Source organism: Castor canadensis, chromosome 3 (genome assembly GCF_047511655.1).
Source record: "Castor canadensis chromosome 3, mCasCan1.hap1v2, whole genome shotgun sequence".
NCBI lineage: Eukaryota > Metazoa > Chordata > Mammalia > Rodentia > Castoridae > Castor > Castor canadensis.
In genome coordinates, this window is record NC_133388.1 from 74,218,500 (window position 1) to 74,244,177 (window position 25,678).

At 37.0% G+C, this 25,678-nt stretch overlaps 1 protein-coding gene and 1 pseudogene across 2 annotated transcripts in view; both read right to left on the reverse strand.

Annotated features, from left to right (window-relative positions):
- Nucleotides 1-23,423, reverse strand: part of G2e3 (G2/M-phase specific E3 ubiquitin protein ligase) — a 66,924-nt gene extending 43,501 nt beyond the window's left edge. Inside the window, exon 1 of one of the 2 annotated variants that reach the window (XM_020156673.2) lies at nucleotides 23,276-23,423. The gene's annotated coding sequence lies outside the window, so the exon portion shown is untranslated. Of the gene's footprint in view, nucleotides 1-22,893; nucleotides 23,207-23,275 lie in introns of those variants that run through there. The other variant, XM_074068222.1, reaches the window with a different exon arrangement.
- Nucleotides 10-17,324, reverse strand: LOC141421600 (52 kDa repressor of the inhibitor of the protein kinase-like; annotated as a pseudogene).
- Nucleotides 23,424-25,678: the final 2,255 nt, after the last annotated feature.

Sequence of the window (25,678 nt, forward strand, 5' to 3'; positions counted from 1 at the left end):
AAAATAAAAAATATGAATACTACCTTAATTTCAAGTCTCAAATTAACCATTTTTGTTAAATTTATAGTCAGTACAGGATTTCAAATAAGTTATGCAATCATTTCATACTTTAGTAAGTTCTTAATTTCTTCACATTGCATACATAAAAGACCAGTAGCTCTCAGTCAGGGTGGCAGAGTTTGAAGACTGGTTTTTTAAATCGGAGGATATTTTTTAAACACTTAAGATGACTATTAATATTTAGTGGAAAGATGCTAGAATTTCAGGATACCCTGCAATCCATAAAAAAGTTTTACACAACAAAGAACTGTCTAGAGTTTCAAATTTCTAGCTAGACAGTCAAGAAGGTTAAAAACAAGCAACAAAAACCCTACTTATTAACCTAGAACCTAAACACATGATATACATAATCAAGTATTTCCTGTTTTTGTTATATTAGAAAAATGAGTATTCCTACAAGTATAACTCCTACATAAATCAAAGAACTTTGTATTTAATTTCTGTTCAAAATTTATCAAAATCTGTTCACCATATAGGGAGCGGGGGATAACCCCAACCCACATCAGTAACTATGTCATGCATATTTGAGTAGACTGTAAAATAATCCTTTATCAGTTTACACTTCTAGCTGGTACACTTGAGGATTCTACACAGAACTGCAAGCCTCTGTCTCATTATATTTTGTAGTTCAGTAGTGCTCAACCACTTACAGACTGAATGAAAGACATTGCTCTGTCCCTGTCTCCTCATACCAGCGAAGCCAATAAAACTACTTACAATCATTACTGTAATACAACATTTCTTCTAAAAGATCAAAGGGACAAAGAAGGTATCTTAATAACATCAAAATTTCACATTACCAAAGGTATATGAATAGCTTACTTGAAGTGTTATGAAAGTCAAGTATAATAAAGTATACTCAAACTTTTGGAATTTAAGTGGAAAAGAATAAACATAGTAATGTTACTAGGTAAATGCAATCTTTTTTATAGTTGCAAAACCAATCTAAGCAACACTGGTCATGGTGGTTCATGCCTGTAATCCCAGCATTCAGGATGCTTAGGCAAGAGGATGGAGAGTTTGAGGCCATTTAAAGAAGTGGATTATCAATGACATACATTCAAGGGGAGGCCTACAGGCAAAGATATTCAGTGATTAAGTAGCCCACAACATCCTGTGAAACCATAGGATGTCTTCCATATACGAAAAAACACATTTTAAAAGTCTCTTAAGTATTTTTAATGGTTTCGGAGTATCTGTAGGAAGTTACAGTTGTAGAATTTGATATACGTCCACCATTAAATCCACACATTTTATATCAAAATTTATGCTAAGCAAAGTCAAGTTACTTGATCTTTGGTCTGTCAAAGTGTTCCTCAAAGATGGTTTGAGATGTTTTTGTCCATTTTCACAGCACTCAATCTCAACCTTCATTACAGGAATACACAAGCCCGTCAGCAAGACATGCACATAAGGGAAAACTTGACGTCAGGGCAGATGGAGGGCTTCAGAATGGTAAATGGAAGCTCTATATCTTTCCTGCTGTGTTTCCACTTGATTCTCAATAATGAAGCTCAGTGGAGAGCATGTACATGTCAGCATGGTGTTCCTCCAATGTGCTGAATGTCCCATGACCAAGGGTACCAAAGATAAGCATTTAAGAGCTCTGAGGTTCTGTTCTGAAAATTGTGCTTCACTGTTTGAACAATTAGGGTTTGTTTATAGTCATTCTCAGAGGTCAGCTGAGATTCTAGGTAATCTTCCTGGGCCCTACAGAATTTCCCAGTGAGTTTCATCTGAATATTGAATTTGTTTGCAAAATGTGTAGCTTCCTCAAACCAAAACTCATGATAAACCAACATTTTCCATCCCTTCACTGAGTGAACGTAGCACTGTAGTCAAGCTACTGTGGGCAGAGGACATCAGAAGATTGTCCCTTGAGATTTTTTCCCAAATGATCTCGTACAAGACATTTTAAGAACAATGGTTAACAATGAAATCAAAATTTGTCACTGCACTGTAGAGTGCAAATACTTGCCACTCATAAAGTTATTCTATCTAATATTTGTGTCATTGTTTATACTACCTCAACATTATACAAGTGTTTGCGGGAGGTCCACTAAAAATTTAAAAGCATCATGCCTGCGTGTCCACTGAGAATGGCAAATTTCCTTCAGTTCTTTACCCTGTCATTATTCTGAAAAATAGAAATTACAATTTCTAGTTCAAGAAGCTGTTGTAGTGATCAATGGAAAAAAGAACAAACTTTCTCGATTGTTCCTAATGAAACTGACAGCCCCCACCACAGGGACTGATTTTTGCCATCACATGTTTAAGATTCAGGAAGATCAGAGTGTGTAGACAGTTTGGGGATAGTTCTGTAAAATCTAGAAGCAACTTCTTTCAATTTGGGAGAAAATCCACTGGACACAATGTAAGCCTGTCCATGACAATACTCTGTTATTTAGTCCCCACTTCTCATAGTGTAAAATTTCACAGCCAAAACTTCTGCCATTGGCTTCATAAGGCAGGAAGCCCACAAATTCCACTCTCAGGTTATAAGATTCATCAGCGAATTTTGCCAATATGGGTAGGTGCTCTTCCCCAGCTATATCCACCATGTCGTTGGTGATAACAGATCACTTCCCTGCCAGTTTCTTCCTGAATGCAGTTCTCACATTCTCTACTGTCATTTCTGCTTCTGCTTTTTTATTGCTGTAGTCTCAAAGTGTTTTCTTAGGACCTCTTCACCAGAATTTATCTGGCACTCTAGCAATGCCTAAAAGTTATCAAGACTAAAGCAGACTGGAGGGTTTGGCTCAAGTGGTAGAGCTCCAGCCTGGCAAGTAGAAAATCCTGAGTTTAAAACCCAGTACCACAAAAACAAAAAACAAAAAACAAAAAAAACCAAAACAAACCAACCAAACAAAAACCTTCTGGGATTTCATCAGCCTCAAGCCATCCAGAGGCATATAAGAATCAAATCTGTAAAAGATTTTAGGTATTCTTTTGTTTTCCTTCTCTTCAAGAATTAAAAGTAAAACAGCTTCATCCTGCTGGTCACCCTATTCTGCATTGCTGTTGTCTGTTTCTTTATGGTTTGGTTATTGTTCAGAAGTTTCATCAAATTTTTTCTGCTCAGTGTCCTGATTTCATCTTTACTCAATTCTTTTATTCATTTCCTGTGTTTATTATGTGGATTGGTCAAATGACTAGTAAGATCAAATATTGTTGCTTTTAAAAAGTGAAACACTAAAAGCTGTTGAATAATAGGGGTGTTCGGAGGAAAAAGTGAGGGAGAGTAATAGAAGGGGTTAATCTGATTAAAATACCATATATTCACAGGTGAAACACAATGGCAAAACTCCTTTGAACAATGAACACGGGGGATTCCAAGATGGCGGCTAGAGGGAGGAAGCAGAGTGCGAGCCTCCTATAGTGAAATCTTGGAGAGACGCTGGAGACACACTTTGCAGGCATAATCACTGAGAAGAGGCATAACTTGGACCCCTCCACACCTCCAGCCCACACAGAGAATCTCCACTTCACATTAAAGGGAGAAATCAGGAGGACCCCTGGGCTGCCAGTCGCCAGTGCACAGACGGTTTGGGAAGATGCAGACCAGGTGAGCTTCGCAGTACCGCGGTACTCCCACAGACAAGCCTGTGCCACAGCAGCATAGCCCCCTGGACAGACTGACCTCCACCCGGGGAAAAAAGAGAAACTGAGTAATAAGCAGTAAGAGCAATAAAGAAACGCGGAAAAGAGGGTGGGGCGCCCTGAGCGCTGAAGATCCGGGGAAGGGAATCCTTCCCAGGACTGTAAATAAACAAGCCCGGCAGGCGGAAGAAGCTCTGGTGGGAGCAGGGGAGGGGCGCCCAACAACCAGGAGCGGGAAACCTGGTGAGAGTGGCAGAGGGAGGAAAATTCCACAGGACAGGAGGGAAGACCCACTTCCCACGTGAACTGTAAACAAACATGGCAGCAGGCAGGAGCAGCAGCACCACCCAGTAATCAGGAGCAGGAAAGCTTCTGAAAGTGGCGGTGGGAGGAAAACTTCACAGGAAACGGGGAAGACCCACTTCCAACATGAACTGTAAATAAACACACAGGCCTGACAACGCGGGAGCAGTGTCACCTTTCCCAGTGCTTGGAAAGGGGAAAGCATATAGCGGAGGCTTGGGCACAGGAGAACTCTAAACAAACAAAGCCTGTGGGGCCAGGTGAGTGCTAAGCTCACCCCAGAGATCTGCATAAACAACACCTCCAGCAACAGCAGGCTGACAGCAGCAGGCAGGCAAGCCACAGCTGAAGATACCATTCTCAGAACTGTCTCCAGACTCTTTTTTTCTTTTTCTCCCTACCTACGATGAGAGAACAACCGAATTACACCTGCATGCTGAAAAACTTACTGAAACTGTATTGCATTTGAACTTGGGACACCTGCTGGGTTTTGTGTGTGTGTGTGTGTGTGTGTGTGTGTGTGTGTGTGTGTGTGTGTGTGTAGTTTTGTTCTACTTTATGCGTCCCCTTTGATGAGACAACTACAGAACAACATCTGAGGCACCATCTCCAGGATTAGAGACTGAGACAGACACCCAAATTATTAAGACTGAAACTTCATTGCATTTGAACTTGGAGGATTTTTGGTTTTTTGTTGTTTTTATTTTTTTTAATTTTCTATTTTCCATTTTATTTTAATTCATTTTTACATATATTTCTTTCATTTATTTATTTTTTATTTTTATTATCTATTTTTTTTATTTTTGATTTTCAATCCTCTCTGTCTCTCTAATGTCTGTTCAGCTTACTGTCAATTAGTACACTAACACTCCCTCTTTATACCTTTGAAACTTTCTTGTCTGAAACCTTGTTCTGTTTTCTTCCTCTTGTCTGTGTATTTGTTTAACCCTTTTCTTTAACTTCTTGCTTTCCATCTCAGCTCACCCTTCCATTCTAAATATTAACATTGTTATTATTACAAGCTAGAAAATACTTAATTGCACACAGTACAGGGACAGTAACAACACCAAAGACAATGATGGGAAGACAGAAAAAACAGGGAAACCAGTTTCCCCACAGCAAAAAATTACTACAGGAACAAGAGGGGAATGAAGAAAGCAGAAACTCAGATCCAGACTCCAACAAAATGAAGATGAACTACACCAAAGGACCCAGTGAAGCCCACAAGAATAATTTAAAAGAAGACATACTACAGGTACTCAATGAGAATTTTATAGAGATGATACTGGATAGGGTCAATCAAAATGTACCGGAGACACTGAAGAAATTCCAAAACAACAAAAATAGAGAATTGGAAAAAGCAAAAGAAGAAATAAAGGAAACCATAGAAGCACTGTATAAACACCAAAGTGAAAGAGAGAACATGATGAATAAACAGATAAATGAACTCAGGACAAAAATTGACAACATTAAAGAGGAAACCACCCAGGATATGGAAAACCTCAAAAAAAAGAATGAAACAACTGCAAAACAAAACAGAAGGCCAATCCAGCAGAATAGAACAAACAGAAGACAGAATCTCAGAAATTGAAGATGAAATGGTAATTAAAGGAAAAACTGAAGAACTATTAATTAAACAACACAAGACTTCTGAAAAGAAAATGCAAGAACTCACTGACTTCATCAAAAGACCAAACTTGAGAATCATGGGCATCGAAGAAGGAGAAGAGGTGCAAGTGAAGGGAATGCGTAATATATTCAACAAAACAATAATGGGAAATTTCCCCAATCTAGAGAAAGATATTCCCATACAGATGCAAGAGGCCTCCAGGACACCAAACAGACCAGATCAAAATAGAACTACCCCACGACATATCATCATTAAAACAAGTCCAGAAACTAAGGAAAGAATATTGAGAACTGTAAGAGAGAAAAAACAAGTAACATATAAAGGTAAACCCATCAAAATCACAGCAGACTTCTCAACAGAAACATTAAAAGCAAGAAGAGCGTGGGGTGAGATCTTCCGGGCACTGAATGAAAATAACTTCAACCCCAGGATACTCTACCCAGCAACACTATCATTCAAAATAGATGGAGCAATAAAAGTCTTCCATGATAAGCGGAAACTAAAACAATATGTGACCACAAAGGCACCACTACAAAAGATTCTGCAAGAGATTCTGTACACAGAAAGTGAAACCCAACTTAACCATGAAAAGACAGGCAGCACCAATCCACAGGAAAAGAAAAAGCAAGACAGTAGAGAGTAACCTCAACTTAGGTACACACAATCAAACCTTCAAACAACTAAGACAACTAAATGACAGGAATCACCACATACCTATCAGTACTAATGCTTAATGTTAACGGACTTAATTCACCCATCAAAAGGCACCACTTGATGAAATGGATTAAAAAGGAAGATCCAACAATTCGTTGCTTACAGGAGACCCATCTCACCAACAGAAATAAGCATAGGCTTAGGATGAAAGGCTGGAAGAAGATTTACCAAGCCAATGACCCCCGAAAACAGGCAGGAGTAGCAATACTTATCTCTGACAAAGTAGACTTCAAACCTACATTGATCAAACGAGATAAAGAAGGACATTCCATACTAATAAAAGGGGAAATAGACCAAAAGGAAATAATAATCATCAATCTGTACGCACCCAATTTCATCAAACATACCCTGAAAGACCTAAAAGCATATATAAACGCCAACACAGTGGTTGTGGGAGACTTTAACACCCCATTATCATCAATAGATAGGCCATCCAAACAAAAAATCAATAAAGAAATACTACATCTAAAATATGCAATAGATCAAATGGACCTAGTTGATGTCTACAGAACATTTTATCCAACTTCTACACAATATACATTCTTCTCAGCAGCCCGTGGAACCTTCTCCAAAATACATCATATTTGATGGGCACAAAGCAAGTCTCAGCAAATATAAGAAAATAGAAATTATATCGTGCATACTATCTGATCACAATGCAGTAAAGTAGAACTCAACAACAAAAGTAAAGTCAAAAAATATGCAAACAGCTGGAAACTAAGTAACTCATTACTTAATGAAGAATGGATCATCGATGAAATAAAAGAGGAAATTAAAGAGTTCCTGGAAGTCAATGAAAATGAAAACACAACATACCAGAATCTATGGGACACAGCAAAGGCAGTTCTGAGAGGAAAGTTTATAGCCATGAGTGCATATATTAAAAAGACTGAAAGATCCCAAATCAATGACCTAATGATACATCTCAAACTCCTAGAAAAACAAGAACAAGAAAATCCCAAAACAAATAGAAGGAGAGAAATAATAAAAAAAAGAGCTGAACTCAATGAAATAGAAACCAAAAAAACCATACAAAGAATTAATGAAACAAAAAGTTGGTTCTTTGAAAAAATAAACAGGATCAATAGACCCCTGGCAAACCTGACTAAAATGAGGAGAGAAAAAACCCAAATTAGTAGAATCAGGAATGCAAAAGGGGAGATAACAACAAACACCATGGAAGTCCAGGAAATCATCAGAGACTACTTTGAGAACCTATATTCAAATAAATTTAAAATCTTAAAGAAATGGGCAGATTTCTAGATACATATGATCATCCAAAACTGAACCAAGAGGAAATTAATCACCTGAATAGACCTATAACACAAAATAAAATTGAAGGAGCAATCAAGAGTCTCCCCAAAAAGAAAAGTCCAGGACCTGATGGATTCTCTGATGAATTCTATCAGACCTTTAAAGAAGAACTGATACCAACCCTCCTTAAACTGTTCCATGAAATAGAAAGGGAAGGAAAACTGCCAAACACACTTATCCCAAAACCAGGCAAAGACACCTCCAAAAAGGAGAACTATAGGCTAATCTGCTTAATGAACACTGATGCAAAAATCCTCAACAAAATAATGGCAAACCGAATTCAACAACACATCAAAAAGATTATTCACCACGACCAAGTAGGCTTCATCCCAGGGATGCAGGGGTGGTTCAGCATAAGAAAATCAATAAACATAATAAACCACATTAACAGAAGCAAAGACAAAAACCACTTGATCATCTCAATAGATGCAGAAAAAGCCTTTGATAAGATCCAACACCACTTCATGATGAAAGCTCTAAGAAAACTAGGAATAGAAGGAATGTACCTCAACATTATAAAAGCTATATATGACAAACCTATAGCCAGCATTATACTTAATGGAGAAAAACTGAAAACCATTCCCTCTAAAATCAGGAACCAGACAAGGATGCCCACTATCTCCACTCTTATTCAACATAGTACTGGAATTCCTAGCCAGAGCAATTAGGCAAGAAGAAAGAATAAAAGGAATACAAATAGGTAAAAAAACTGTCAAAATATCCCTATTTGCAGACAACATGATCCTATACCTTAAAGACCCAAAAAACTCTACTCAGAAGCTTCTAGACATCATCAATAGCTATAGCAAGTTAGCTGGATATAAAATCAACACAGAAAAATCATTAGCATTTCTATACAATAACAATGAGCAAACTGAAAAAGAATGTATGAAAACAATTCCATTTACAATAGCCTCAAAAAAAAATCAGATACCTAGGTGTAAACCTAACAAAAGATGTGAAAGACCTCTACAAGGAAAACTATACACTTCTGAAGAAAGAGATTGAGGAAGACTATAGAAAGTGGAGAGATCTCTCATGCTCATGGATTGGTAAAATCAACATAGTAAAAATGTCTATACTCCCAAAAGTAATCTACATGTTTAATGCAATTCCCATCAAAATTCCAATGACATATATTAAAGAGATTGAAAAATCTACTGTTAAATTTATATGGAAACACAGGAAGCCACGAATAGCCAAGGCAATACTCAGTCAAAAGAACAATGCAGGAGGTATCACAATACCTGACTTCAAACTATATTACAAAGCATTAACAATAAAAACAGCATGGTACTGGCACAAAAACAGACATGAAGACCAGTGGAACAGAATAGAGGACCCAGATATGAAGCCACACAACTATAAGCAACTTATCTTTGACAAAGGAGCTAAAAATATACGATGGAGAAATAGCAGCCTCTTCAACAAAAACTGCTGGGAAAACTGGTTACCAGTCTAATGTGGTATCTATACACAATGGAATTTTATGCAGTCATGAAGAATGAAATGTTATCATTCGCTGGTAAGTGGATGGAATTGGAGAACATCATTCTGAGTGAGGTTAGCCTGGCCAAAAGACCAAACATCGTATGTTCTCCTCATATGAGGACATTAGATCAAGGGCAAACACAACAATGGGATTGGACTTTGAGCACATGATAAAAGCGAGAGCACACAAGGGAGGGGTGAGGATAGGTAAGACACCTAAAAATTTAGCTAGCATTTGTTGCCGTTAACACAGATACGTTAAAAGCAACTGATGCCAATAGGAAAAGGGGACCAGGAACTAGAGAAAAGTTTAGATCAAAAAGAATTAACCTAGAAGGTAACACACATGCACAAGTAATTAATGTGAGTCAACTCCCTGTATAGCTATCCTTATCTCAACCAGCAAAAACCCTTGTTCCTTCCTATTATTGCTTATACTCTTTCAACAAAATTAGAAATAAGGGCAAAATAGTTTCTGCTGGGTATTGAGGGGGTGGAGTGGGTGGTAAAGGAGGGGGTGGGGGCAGGGGGGAGAAATGACCCAAGCCTTGTATGCACATATGAAGAAAAAATAAAAAAACAATGAACACACACTTTATAAAATGAAGAACGGGAATGTAAAGCAGGGGTGGGTACTAATGGGAGGTAGAGGGGGAATGGAGCCATTAAAGGAGGGGGAATACATACTTGTATGAAAATAGAACAATGAAACCTGTTGAAATTGCTTTAAATGGGGGGTGTTAAGGGAGAATGATGGTGGAGGGTGCAGGGTAGGTTGTAAGCATACATGGAAATGTCACAATGAAACCCCCTATACAACTAACATATGGGAATAAAAATGTTTTTAAAAACACCAAATATTGTTGGTATTAGATTATCTTGAAGAACTGTGTTATAAAGACTACAGATCATGGAGTTCTCATGTTTATTTAGCTGATCACGTGTTCTATCTTCTCTGCCTCCTGTAATCCTCCACCCACTTTTGGCATCTAACTGCCAGGTTTGATTCAAGGCTCTTCTATGTGCAGTTGGGAGCCACAAAGAAGTTAGACATCTTTGCAAGAAGGCCAGGTAGCCCAGTCTTCCCTTCTCTGCCTTCTGAGGGCAGTCCACTTGAGGCTGGCAGGGGAGGGGAATCAGGCCAGCTAGGCAAGTGTTCTTACCACTTGAGCCATACCCCCCAGTCCTTTTTGCTCCAGTTTATTTTCAGATAGGGCCTTTCTTTTGCTGTAACTGGTCTCTGACCCCCAGCCTCCTACCTCTACCTCCCTAGTAGCTAGAATTATAGAAGTATACCATCACTCATGGCTTATGTGTGTGTGGTATTTTTGTTTTGAGATAGAGTCTTCCTAACTTTTTTGCAGAGGACTGGCCTCCAACTGCAATCCTCGTAACTCCTCCCAAGTAGGTGAGATTACAGGCATAAGCCACATCTCGCCTCTACATGCCTTTTACTAGGACTTCTGTATAATTCAATCTCTGATGAATTCATCATATCATAAATCCATGGGTACAACACAAGAATTTATTATAAAAAATTCCATAAGTACATAATACTTCACCTAAAAGAAACATTTTAATTTATACATGTTTTTAATCAGAACTCAACAACAGGATAATTCTTATATTGTCTCCTACTGGGTGAATTATAGCTAGATATTGCTTATAGATTTATTGCAATACAGAATAATGACTGAGGTTCACTCTGTAAGAACTTTGGTACTCCCTGAGAGTAAACCCCCATATCACACAGTACAAGTATTTGCTAAATGTGAATGATACATGTGCTAAGTAAATGACTGAGGAGTAGTTCTAGAATAGTTTTTTATATAAAGAACACTCAGCTTCTGTGTGGTTACTCATTCTCCTAATCTTCCTTTTCCTAGTGCAAAGACGTAAGGTTCTCTCTTGGTGGACAGTGATAAACGTCTGACTATACCTTTATATGTACAGACCACTGTGTCACTTTAAAAAATGCTATTTGAACTTTCTTATTCATTGCTAGCCTGTACTTATTCTGTGTATGTCAATACTATCTACATAGATATCAACTATATAGTTCTTCAAAGCGTATGACTGGCAGAGTGGCTCAAGTGGTAGAATGCCTTCCTAGCAGGCATGAGGCCCTGAGTTCCAACCCCAGTACCACCAAAAACAAAAAACAAAAAACAAAAACAAAGTGTATTAGTACATACTATCTTCCACATATAACAATGGAACCCAGATATAGATCAATACTTTCTCAGTCATTTGATTTCAACAAAGGTACCAAAGCAATTCAATAGGGATGGGGAGAATAAAGTCTTACCAACAAATGATACTGGAAAAACTGGATACCTGTATGGAAAAATTAGGGAACATTGACCCATATTTTCACCATAAACACAACTAATCTCAGATGGATTATAGACCTAAATTTAAAAGCTAAAATCATAAGTTTTCAAAGAAAATGTGGATAATTGTCATTACATGAGAATAGGTGAAAGTTTCTTAGAACACAGGGGATATCTAATTATTAAAGAAAATAAATTATACTTTATCAAAATTAAGTTTCTACTAATTAAAAGAGATCATTAAGTGACTATGCATGTCATACTGGGAAGAAATATTCACATAGATATATCTAGCAAAAACATGTATCCAACAGAGGCCAATAGGAGAAGGGGACTAGGAACTAGAGAAAAGGCTAGTTCGAGAAGAATCAATTTAGAAAGCAACACATACGTACATGGAAGCAAAACTAGGAATCTCCCTGTACAGCTATCCTTCCCTCAACTAGCAAAAACCCCTGGTCCTCCTTGTTAATGCTCATACTCTCTCTTCAACAAAATTAGAGATAAGGGCAAAACAGTATCTGCTTGGAAGTGAGGGGTGGGGGCAAAACGGAGGGGTTGGGGGGAAGGGGGAAGTAATGACCTAATCATTGTATGCACATATGAATAAAGGAAAAAAAAAAAACAGGTATCCAGAATACATAAAGAACTCCTACTTAACAATGTATTTCTCTTCTGGAAGAGAAATAAGCAAAAGACATGAACAGATGTTTCACAAAGTTTTATATATATATATATATACATGTATGTATGTATACACACAAACGAATGGCTAATAAACATATAAAAGATACTCAATATTATTGGTAACTAAGATAATGCAAAGAAAAGAACACTTTGAAGAACCACTTCACACCTACAAGAATGGCTAGGATTCAACGAATGACTCTCAAGAGCCAGGGATGGTAATCCATGCTAATTCTAGGCCAGCCGGGGCTATACAGTGAGTCCCTATTACAAACAGACAAAAAAAGACTATCAACACCAAACATTGGAGAAAAGATGAAGCAACCAGGGAGTTCTCATAAACTGTTGATAGATGTTGCAAAATGGAAAAATTGTTTTGAAAAGTTTTAGCAGTTTCTTAAAAGTTAAACTTATACCCATGTACCCACCATTTAATGTAGAAATTGCACACCTACTTATTTTCTTAAGGGAAATAAAAACATGCCTAAAGAAATTTTTATACAAGAATGGTCATAGCAGCCTTCTTCATGATATCCCAAACTGGAAATCTACTAGTTTATCAATAAGAAAAGAAATAAACAAGTAGTAGTATATTGATACAATTACTCTGCAAGAAAAGATACAAAATAAATGAATCTCACAGACATTATGCTGAGCAAAAGAAACTACGAACTATTCAAATATATATGATTTCTCCTCATATGAACTTCTGATAGGTAAAATTATCCTATTATAAGAAATACCAGAACAATGATTATGGATAAGAAAATGACTAGAACTGAAATGAGGAAACTTGCTGAAATACCTACTTTTGCTAGGAGGATCTAAGCCAAGTCTTACTTTTGCAGTACTGAGGTTTGAACTCAGGGCCTTGCACTTGCTAGGCAGGCGCTCTATGTAGCACTTGAGCCACACCTACAGAATTCCTAGCAACTTTCAAAATCCTGTAAGAACTCTACCGCATCTTTTGTCCTGTGGTTTTTCTGTTCTGTAATTTCACTGTGAACGTCTATAAACCTAACTTTACCACATTACAGAATTATTCCTAGTGGTTTTAAACTGATTAGACCAGCACAAGAGCATAAGGCAAAGGTCAGAAAACAACTGGTGAGCCTATACAAAGGATTATAAAATCTATATAATGGAGTTTCTTATACTGTTCTTGTGATCTCTAAGCTTGAAATTATAACAAAATTAAGTTACCTAAAAGTTGGATATTCTAAATACACTCTACAGTTCATACCTTTGCCCAGGCCACATCAGACTTTTCAATTCTCAGTATTTGAAATAAACTTTTTTGTTTCTAAATCCTGACTGAGGTTCATTTTATTTCAAAGAAATCTCCAATATAAAAACGTAAGCAAAAAAAAAAAAACAACAAACTAAAAAGGACAATTTACAATTTTTAGTAAGATTTTATAATTTGTTTAAGGTGTTTTCTTTAAGTGTATGGATTTTAAGACTTCTTCAGTGGAATGAGGAAAATAATGGTATGTAAGTATATATCTGGTTGTAGAAATGTTAAGCTACCCCTTCGCAAGTCACTAACAATGTAATGAATTTCCAAGAAGCCACTGTCAAGAGAGATTCTGAGTCTATTCTCCTGCTTACCTCCACTTTATCATTTGTGATACTCAGTTTCATATTCCTTTCCTTTCAGTAGAGCCTGGTGAGTCAACTGTGAATGTGCTTAGTTCTTGGCAACCCACCTCTACCAAAAAGCCTATGACAGAGTGACAATGTGTGACTATGTCATAAAAGGCATTGTGACTTCCTCTCTGCTCCCTCTGTCATAGGTCATAGCTAGTTGCCATGTAACAAGGACTTTCAAGATGCTTAATGTAGAATCCACGTTGCAAGAAATGGAACCCTTCTATCATCAGTCATGTGAATGGGATACCTTAGAAGCAGATCTTCCAACCTCATGTGATTGCAACCTGACTAACAACCTGACAGCAACTTCAAGGGAGATCCAAAGTCCAAGCCACACAGTTAAGCTGCCTCCAAATTCCTGACACCAAGATACTACCAAATGATATTATTTTGTTTTGCTTTGAACCACCATGTTTTAGGGGTGATTTGTTAAACAGCAACAGATGACTAAACAAGAAAGGAAGCCAAATTCCCTCTCATTCTACCTGATGGTTATCATTTGAATAAATAAACATCAGGTTTTGCCCACTGAATACTTCCTAAAGCTCCTAATCCTACTGATAATAGCAAAGCTGAAATAAAAGGTGATTTTGAATATATGGAAGACATGTTGCAGTCAGATATTTAAAAGAGCAATAAATTAATGTTTTGCCTAGTATTTAAAAAATATTCTTGCTAAAGGAATGACTTAAATCATTAGAAAAACTCACCTCAATTCTATGCAAAGCACATTACTTGAAGTACTCTAAATTCTTTCTCTTTACAACTCAGATGCCATGTGGATGTCTATTCACATTATTTGAATGTTAAAGCATTAGTTTATTTTTCTGGTTAGTATTGCACAAAACATGATGAATTATATTTTACTTACTAAAAGTACACAAAACATTCTGGATCATATTCTGGGCAAGGGAAGAAAATTAAAGGACATCAGTAACACAATTCATGAAAATTAAATATGGAGTAGCTGAAAGTATTGCATCTATACTGTTTCCTGAGTGTTGTTTCCATACTTTAGTTGTTTAAGAGAAGAGTCTTTTTCTTAGGAAATACACATTGAAGTATTAAGGAAAAAAGGAACAAGAAGTATGTAGCTTACTTTAAAAAAAAATTATACCTCATATTAAAAAGGTAAATGTGACAAAATACTAAAAACTGGTTAATCTGGGAAAAAGTACATTCAATTCTTTGTACCTTTCTTCCAATTTTTATGTAGCTTTAGAACTATTTCAAAATTTTAAAAGGGGTAAAAAAATAACTAAGTGAATGGTAAAGCAAAGCAGGGGCTGAGTTATAGTTCAGTGGTTGGGCATATGCTTACCATGCACAAGGCCCTGGTTCAACCCCCAGTGCAAGCAAACACACGCATGCACGCGCACACACACACACACACACACACACACACACACACACACACACAGAGTTAAATAAAACATATTCCAAAACAATTCAAGATGAAGACTAAGTAACCCAACATGCTGATTAATTTTATGTATCAATTTAACTGTGCTACAGGATGCCCAGAGAGCTGGTAAACATTATTTCTGAGTGTGTGTGGGCATTATTTCTGGAAGAAATCAGCATTCAGATTGGGGTACTGAGTAAAACAGATGACCTTCTCCAGTGTGGTAGGCATTTAGTCTACCACATCTAGTCTGCTGAGGGCCTGAAACAGAACCAAAAGGAAGAAAAAGCAGGCTGAATTCATTCTCTGCCTCACTGGCACTCATCTTCTACCTCTGGCTCTGCTCCTTGTTCTCAAACTTTCAGACTGGAAATAGAATGTACATCAATGGCTCTACAACTCAGGCTTCCAAACTACACTATTAGCTTTCCTGGTCCCAGCTTGCAGACCATAATCATGAGATTCTGCCCCCTACAGTAAATTATTTTCCACTCTTTCCTTTCTCTCCTCTTCTCTTCTCTATTCTCTCTCTTTCTCTCACCCCCCCATTGGTTATTTCTCTAGGGAATCCTAATACAGCTAGTCTTCTCAGGCTACACAGTTCATATGTGTCCCTACAAATTTATAGGTAAAGGAGATATTAAAGATGTGTTAATTGGTTCATGTTACTTTATGCAACAGCAAAGACAGATGTGAGAAGAGAGATGTTCAACAGTATAGGTTGAAAACTATTAGGAAAAAAATATACATACACACACACACACATATATATATATACACATATGTATACATGTTCATATAAACAATATTATATATATAATTGTACATATATATGCACACATATAAACAATAATTTAATATAGGGTACTAACTCATATGATTATGGTTACATTCTGGGAAATAATATACATATTTCAAAAAAGAACATAAGTACCAATGTAATCTTGGCTATTTCTTAACTATAAATTATCACAAAAAGGGAGCATGGCACAGCAGAAAGAGAAGCAGAGGCTTGCAAGAGGTAGAATTTCTAAGATCTTATTTTATTATCACTCAAATTAGAAAAACAGCTAACTGCAGGTTATTGTAAGAATCTGAAATAAAACATGACATGCCAAGTCAATAATTTTATTAAAATTAAAAAGGATAACATATCTTAGCTGGGCTAATTTCAGGAATGCAAGAGTAGGTAACAGCTGAAGAATTAATGGTATCTATAAATGTTTACTCTAACCACTTCAACACTGTAGTATGAGGCAATCTCAAAAGATACAAAAGAGCATTTTAAAACATCAGCAACAAATCATGATAAAACCACAGAGCAAATTATGGACAGACTGCTCAATGCTACAAAGAAAACCTACAAATGTTCACTTTAATAAATTCAGCACTATATTCCAAGGGGAAAAAAAGAGAAATACAAAATTGGGAAAACTGAAGTAAAACTATTTTCATCCATGGCCACACAGGTAGAAAACCTACCAAGTTACAAAAAAAGTGAATTTACCAAGCTGTAATGAAATACAGCATATATATGTTGTTTGTGTATACAGATATGGCATATTTCTGAATAATAGCAACAAAAAAATCAGAAAAGGTAGAAATTAAGTAAAGATGTATAAAAATGTTATACCCTCAAAAGCTATAAAACACTGCCAACAGAAATTAAAGAGGACCTAAATAAATGAAGAAAAAAGATAATGGTAATAGAGTCAATAGTGTTAACATGCCAACTTAACAATCCCAATCAAAATCCCCAGCAAACTTTTTTTTGGTAGAAATTGACATATTGATTCTAAAACACATATAAAAATGCAAAGGTCCTGTAGTAATGAAAAGCAATTTTTAAAAGAACAAAGACAGAGGTCCTGGGTTATGTGATTTGATGACTTCCCATGGAACTACATCAACCAGACAATATGATATCAGAACAAGGACAAATTATAATAGAACATAATAGATACAGACTCAAACAATTGCTTTCCAACAAAGAAACCATAGTAATTCAACTGTGGAAAAGAAAAGTCTATTCAATAAATAGTTGTGGGATACCAGAATATTAGTTTGGAGGAGAAAAAACAAACATTGACTTCATTCACAAAACTTTGTTAAAAATGGAACACACACACACACACACACAAAACAAACAAAAAATACTTCCGGAGAAAAATACAGGGAAATACCATCATGGGTTTGGCAAAGATTAAAAGGTTCCAAATCAAAAAACATTAAGAAAATACATAAGTAAGATGTTTGAGGAGAAAATATTTGCAAAACATATGTGTGACAAAGAATTTACATTCATAACATATTAAAAAAACCTTACAACTCAATAAAAAGACATTGCAATAAAAAACAAAATGGGGAGCTAGGAATGCAGCTGAGAGGCATGTGTAAGACCAAGCGTTTAATCCCCAGCACTGAAAAACAAAAACAAAATGCAAACAAAAAAATGGACGAATGATTTGAAGAGATGCTTAAGAAACACATCATGGTTAACAAGCAAGTGAAAATGTAGTCAATAACACTGTCATTAAGGGAATGCAAATTAAAATGATAAGAGGATACAGTACAACCACTAACACACTTAAAACATTTAAAAATGGATCACAGATCTAAATATAAAATCTATTTAAAAACTATAAAATTTCTAGAATAATTTGTGAGACACTATTAGAATATGGCTATATATACTTAATGGAACATATTAAGAAATGTTTAGTGAGAAGTGCAAGAATAAGAGAGAGAAAGAAAATTTGAAATAATGACCCCAAATTTCCAAAATTTGGTATTTAAGTCTCAATCTACATACTTTCAAAAAGCTCAAGGATCTGCAATCAGGACAAACCCAAGTAGAAACACACTGAGAAAGAATATAGTCAAAGCTGACAAAGAAAGCATCTCAAAAGCAGGAAAAGAGACGTGACTTATCACATATAAAGAGATCCTTAGTAAGATTAACAGCCAATTTCTTATCGAAGCCAGGAGTTCCAAAATGCTGTGGGATGACACACTTGAAGCACTGAAAGAAAAACAACAGTTGGGTGCTGTGGCTCACATCTGTAATCCTAGCAACTCAAGAAGCAGAGATTTGGAGGATCATGGTTAAAGGGTACCTGGGCAAAAAAAAAAAAAAGTTTGCTGAGCATGGTGACATATGCTTGTCATCCAGCTACAGTGGGAAATGTAATTACTTTAAGTTATGAAAGAATATACTTCCAACTATAATCTATTTTATCTCAAATTAGTATAGCCACCCAAGGCCACTTGTGGTTACTGTTTATATGGGATATCTTATTCCAACCTTTCTATTTCAACCTACTTGTGTCTTTGAAGTTAAAGTGAGACTATAATAGACAATATGTGGATGGATCTTTATTTAAGATCCAAAGAAAGACACTAAAGATTAAAAGTTCAATCCTTGAAGAAGATATGACAATATAAACATATTCCCACCTAATCAGAGCCTGAAAGTATGAGGCAAAATTGACAGAAATAATGGAAGAAACAGTTTTAGGTTTAACAGAAAAATACATAGACACTCACTCAATCCAACAACCATAGATAACACATTCTTTTCAAGTATGTATGGAATGTTCTCTATGGATAGACCATATGTCAGACCACAAACCAAGTCTCACTAAATTTTAAAAGACTGAAATCACACATAGGTACCTTCTTCAACCACAATGGAATGAAAATAGAAATTGCTAACAGAAGGAAAACTAGAAAATTTTCAAACATGTGGAGAATAGACAACACAATCTTAAACAGCCAAAAGATCAAAGAAATCACAAGGGGAATTAGGAAACAGAGGCAAAAGAAAATACAAACACAAAACACCAAAGTTCATGGTCTGTAGGAAAAACAGTGCTCAGAGGGAAATGTATAGCAGTATATGCCTACATAAAAAAAGAAGACTCTAAAACCTAACTTTATATCTGAAGGAACAAGAAACAAAAGAGCAAACTTAGTTGAGAGGTAACAGGGGAAGGGAAACAATAAAGGTTAAAGTGGAGATAATGTAATGAATAGAAAAACAGAAAATAAATGAAATTAAAAAAATAGTTCTTTGAGTAGATTAACAAAACTGACAAACTTTTAGCTACACTGACACCCCCCCAAAAGAGAAATTTCTTAAATCAGACCTGAAAAGGAAACATTACTACAGATCTAATAGAAATGAAATGGATTATAAAGGACTACTGCAAACAGCTGAATGTTAAGAATTAGCAAGTGAAACAATAGGTTAGATAAATAAAACTAGAACAAAATACGAAACTGTCACCAATCGTTCTCAAAGTCCTTCAAAGAAAACTCAAAACAAGAGAAAAACCACACACATACAAACACACACACAAAGATGAGGAGGGTACACTTCCTAACTCATTTTATGAAGACAGCATACCATAGCTAGATAAAGACAATACAGAAAACTATAGACTAATACTCTTTATGTAAAATAGATGCAAAATTTCTTAACAAAATACTAGCAAACTCAGTCCCTATAAGAGAATTATTTACCATGACAAAGTTGGATTTGTATGGAATGCAAAGACGGTTCAACAACTGAAAAATCAATCACTGTAATACATACCACATTATGAGATTAACGGGAAAAGGTCACGTTTATCTCAATTTTCAGGTCATACAGAAAAAGCAAGTGACAAAATCTAATACTCTTTTAAGATAAAAGCACTCAATTTAGGAATAGAAAGGAACTTCTTCAGCAGGAAAAAGGGCATCTATGCAAACACCACAATTAGCATCATACTTAATCGTGAAAGACTAAAGCTTTCCACCGAAGATCTGAAACAAAACAAAGACATTAATTCTTACCACTTCTATTCCAACATACTGAAAGTTCTAGTCAGAATAAGGCAAGTAAATAAAATGCATACAAATTGAAAACAAGAAAAAATTATTCACAGAAGGAATGATAGAAAAATCCTGAAGGATTCATAAAAAGACTGTTAGGAGCTAATAAGCAAATAGAGTAAAATTTTGTTCTATTTCTATACAACACCAAAGAAAAATCCAGTAAGGAAATGAAAACAATTCCATTTACAACAGTGTAAAAATATTACTCAGTTAAAATCTGCATGCTGAAAAGTATGAACAGTATTAAAAGAAATATAAGAATGCTAAATAAGCGGAAAGACCTGTCTTCATAGGTTGGAAGACCTCATATTGTTAAGATGGTAATACTCCTCAAAGCAATCTATTGATTCACTACAATACCTATCAAAATCCCAAAGGGCTTTTTGAAGGAATGGAAAAGCTGGTCCTAAAATTCTTACGGAATTGGAAAGGACCTTTACTAGTCAAAACAATTCCGCAAAAAGTGAAAGTAGGCACACCTCCCAATTTCTAAATTTACTACAAAGCTACAGTAATCAAAATAGTGTGTCTATCATAAGGATAGACTTATACAACAGCAGAAATGAAAGGTCCAGAAATAAACACATACATCTGTGGTCAAGTATTTTCAATAAGAGTTCCAAGACCATTCAAAGGGGAATGAAGTCTCTTCAACAAATGGTGCAGGGACAACTGGAAAGCCACATAAAAAGAAATAAGGTTAGTCTTTGTTATATGCAAAAAATTAACTAAAAATAGATCAAATATTTAAAGGCAAAAACTCAAATATAAAGCTCTTAAATGAAAATGTAGGGGTAAATCTTCATGACCTTTGATGTGGCAACACTTTTGAGGTATGACATCAAAAGCACAAACAACAAGGAAACAAATTGGATTTCATCAAAATTTTTTAGGCATTGAAAACATTATCATAGGATTGAAATGACAACACAGAGTGGGAAAAATATTTGGAAATCATATACCTGATAAGGTTCTAGTATCTACATTGTATTAGAAACCCTTACAATTCAACAAAAAAGCAACCCATTTTTAAAATGGACAAAATGTCTGAGTAAACATTTCTCCAAATAAAAAAACTGAAATGGTAAACAAGCACATGAAAACAATGCTAGTCATAGGGATATGCAAATCAAAACTATAATGACATACTACTTTATGCCCACTGGGATAACTGTAACAATAATGAAAATTTAAAAAAAAAGAAAAGGGCTGAGGTGTGGCTCAAGTGGTAAGAGTGCTTGCCTAGCGCACTAGTATATAGAAGGCCCTGGGTTCAATCCCCAGTACCACCAAAATAAATAAATAAATAAAGGGCGGGGGTGGAGGGGGAAAGGAAAAGGATCTTAGTTCAAACACTATTAGCTATGTGAGAACAAATTACCAAATCTCTCTTAGTCTGTTTTCTTATCTGAAATTTGTACCTATCTCAGGGAGACTGTGACAGTAATGTATGAAATATGGTTTGTAAAATGTTTAATAACTCAATATAACAGAAGCCATGTACCACTGACTATGTACTATATACTACTATAAGGTCTTAACATGTATTAGCTCATGTAATTCTCACAATAATCCTACAAGAAGATATTATCCTCATTACACAGATGAGAAAACTGCTGCACAGACAGGTTAAAGAGTTCTCTCAGGGACACATGGCTATCAGATAGTACAGATGGTATTTAAACCAAGGCAATCTGGTTCCAGTTCTATGTCCTTAACCAATATTACTATAATGCTTCTCTAGGAAGGACAAAGTCAGTGTTTTTAAAACTCTGGTACTTAATCTTTCAATTAAGTATGCAGATTATAATCAACTCCTAGATTTACTGATTCAGAATCTCTGAGATTTGAAGCGCAGGATCAGTATTTAACAAACCTTCAAGGCGATGTGTATACAACAAAGTGTGAAAGTGACTGAAAAAAATAAATCAACATTGACTCCAGGTAGGGAAAAGCAAATTAGGATGTAGAAATGAATATAAAAAAGATAACTGTTTTCTGGTGGCACATAAGAGATAAACAGAATGCCAGCGATCCTTGGAAAAGGAGAGCCCATGTCTGTTAGGGATGAGGGAGGAAGAGCAGCCAGTACTGGACGAAGGAATGTTTTTATTCTTCGTATTTTGTGCTACTTTTTAAAAAGATGTTTATACATTTACATAGTTATACGTTACCTGTATTAATAAGAGAAGCTATGTATCTTTTATATAAAGCAACATTGTTAGGTACCCACTTACAGTTTACATTTACCGCATACATTTAAAGTACTAGAAATGGTAACTTTGTTATGGGGTTTGGGAGAGTTTAATGCATTATTTAAAAAAGAAAGAAAAGGGAAAAAAAGGAAAACGAGAGAGAGAAAGAAGAAAAGAAAAGAAAGGAAGCCCAAACAACACCTGAAGAAATCCTGATCCTGATTCTTGAGGCTCTGGAGTTCTTCCAAAACGACTTCGTAAGAACCTACTGGCCAATGAATGAAGCGGAAGGGGCAGGCCGGTGGAATCGAACCTTATCCCCATTGTTGGCAAACTAAGACCCTTGTGCTCCCCGCGGTTACTATAGCCACTACAAATGAGCAAGAGTCTCGGATTTTTGCGGTGCATGAAAAATGTCAACCGTGAAAGAAAAATACCCAGACTTTAAATACAAAGGAGACTCGGATTTCAATTTAAATCCCCACCCAGCGTTTCAAAGACTGTCACTTGGCTGCGGTGCAGGGTCACACAGACCCGCCCAGGGTGTCTCTCTTTAGGGGGACCTGGGAGAGCATCTCCATGTTAAGGCAACCCCCCACCTTCCATCTTTAATAAAGGAGACTTTACCTGCGGCAACGCTTTCTCAGTGAGACCCAACTGCTGCAGAAGCTTCAGCATCAGCGCCAAATGGGTGAGAGCCCTACGCTGCGATTACGAAAAAGTCACGGACATCGTAGGAACACGGTTAATCTGGGGACGGGCCAGGCCTGCAGAGCCTCACCACTCCTCCGAGTCCGCGGCGTGTGCGCAACGGTCAGGGACACTGGCCGGTGGGAAAGCTCCCCAGCGCCCCAACTTCCCGGCCCCCGGCACCTGGCCGCAGAGCAGACACCCCAAGACGCCCCCCGGAGTCCCTGCTACGCTGCCAGGCCTCCCGACCCACTACTCCATCTGCAGCTCCGCTCCTCTTGCTGGAATATTCCGTTTCCTCCCGTTCCCCACTCCTCACCGAGGCGCGCTGAGCCCAAGTTCCAGAGTGGCCGTGTCACTCGTGCGTCCTCGCGCAGCGCTGCCCGCACGCCCACCGCCGGCGGCCCCATCCAACGGCTCGGATGATTCAAATTCGTCCACTTCCGCTCGCAACCCGGAAGGCGCCGGCGGCCCCGCCCCCGAGCGCCGCGACCGCGGCCTGGGGAAGCTGGGCGCGCTCCCGTTCCTCCGAGGTGCCAACGAGCCCGTGCACCCTGCGCCGGACCTGCTTTTGTCTGGTGATTTTTTTTCCATTCTTCGTTCCTCCCGCAGGTCCGGGGCGGGTGGTTGTTTCTGCCCCGGGCAATGGAGAGGATGCACTTGTTTCTGAAACGGACGGAAACGGGCTGAACTTTCCTTCTAGAAGTGGGGACTACGCGAGCACGAACGCAGCGGGGCGGGATTTCCCCTTGCCGGGCTCGGGCGCAAACAAACTTCAGCAGCCAGGTGGGAAGGGCAGGCGGACTCCCAAGTACTTAGCACTGGCTTTCCTGGCCCTCCGCAGCCCCACCCGGGCAGTCAAGAGACTTTAACCCCCAGTTTCAGGTGATCGGACCAAATGAAACATCTGGGAATAAGTGTTAGAGACGTCCATCGCGACCCTAACTTTTAGCGCTCTGAGTGACGGATGGGGCCACCTGATCACGCTCAGGTTCCCAACCACCCGTCACCGCTCAGCGTCAGCCTCTCTCAAAACACAGTGTGAAAGATTTGCTGCGTTTCTAGGAATGTATCTTACAGATAAAGGGAGCAGAAAGCTACCTGTTAACTGATGTACTGTTTTTAATAGTGGAACACAGGAGATAATCTGTGTCTACCAGTATGGAAATGGTTAAATAAAGTTCTCATATTTTAGGATCTGATATACTGACCCTGCAGACGCTAAAAGTAGTGAAGATCAGTAGTTACTGAAATGAAATACTGGAAAAAGTCAGTTTTAGAAAGACTATCGTGTATCCTTTCAAAGTATGTGACTGTGTGCGTAGTGGCACGCAAAGTTTCAGAATAGATCCGTGAACTCGAAACAGTTCTCTCTGGGCGTGAGGTTGGCAAGCGGGTGGTAGGAGAGAGGGCTTTTAGCTTTTATTTTATATCCCGTTGACTTTTCAAATTAAGAATGTTTCACTTCTGTAATTTTGTTTTTAAAGGAAGATTGTTACAACTTAACTTCTTGATACAGAATCAGGTTTAATAAATGTATAATGTTTGCATAGTCTGTGTCCATCCATCCGTTTATTCACAAATTCGTTCAACAATTATACAGTTATAAGTTGGCCACACATTCTGTCATTTGTGATCTTGTCTTATTGTTTCATGTTTCTAATATGTCCCCATTAAATATATAGCTCTTTGAAGTTCATTGAAGGCAGAAACTAAATCATATATTTTCCTATGAATTTTATAATTCTTGGCACCTTCCCACTAATAAAATTCATCTTTTACAGGAATTAAATTTTCAAGTTGACCTACAAGCACAAATTGAATATTCTCAAATTACCCTTAAAAAAGACAGTACATATGGTTAAAAATTTATATATGATACAGTATAAAATCATGTGTGTATAATATATACATTATATGCAACATTATTATACAATAGGTATAATGTCTTCTGAGTTCTCCTTATTTCTTCCCTAGGATCCTTAATGAATTCTTCAGTTTCTTCTACTAAAATGTCGACAGTCATCGTCACCCAGGAGCTGAGCCATCAGTCAGACCAAGGAGATGTATTTCTAATCAGAGATGGAAAGTGCCCTAAAATCCTTCACTTATTTTTTTTTCCTGCTAAGATTAGTCAGACTTAATTGTGTAAATTGCCATTGCTTGGTGTTCATTGGGCACCATATCCAGTTATTCTCCTAATTTAAGCTCTTCCTTTTTGCCGCTAGCCTAAGTATAGGTGATTTTGAACACAATCAGTACACATGTAATGCTATAGCATTTCATGAGCAAAAAGATCTTCAGTAAAAAGCTGGCAAAAATCATGGAACCTGAGCAAACAGACTTACAAACTTCTTTTTAAAGAAAATACTCATCCCAGGACATATTTAACTAATGTAGATATCACTGACACTCTGAAAGCTGATACTTTAATTAAGTGAAACATGAGTATTACATTTAATGAAAAAGACAAAGATTTTTAGTTTTTGATGAATCTTCAATAATCTGAACTCGCAGAGAACTGAATATATAGAACAATTTAAATCATTGCTAATGTAGTAGCTCTATTTCCTGCTTACCTCGTCCTAGTCACTTCACTTGCAGCACAAAACAAGACAAAAATTCTCTTCGGGCCAACAATTATCACTTTACAAGCAAAAGCCAATATGAACTTCTTCTGTAATAGAGCTCCTACAATCTATTTTGAAATATAAGATGCCTA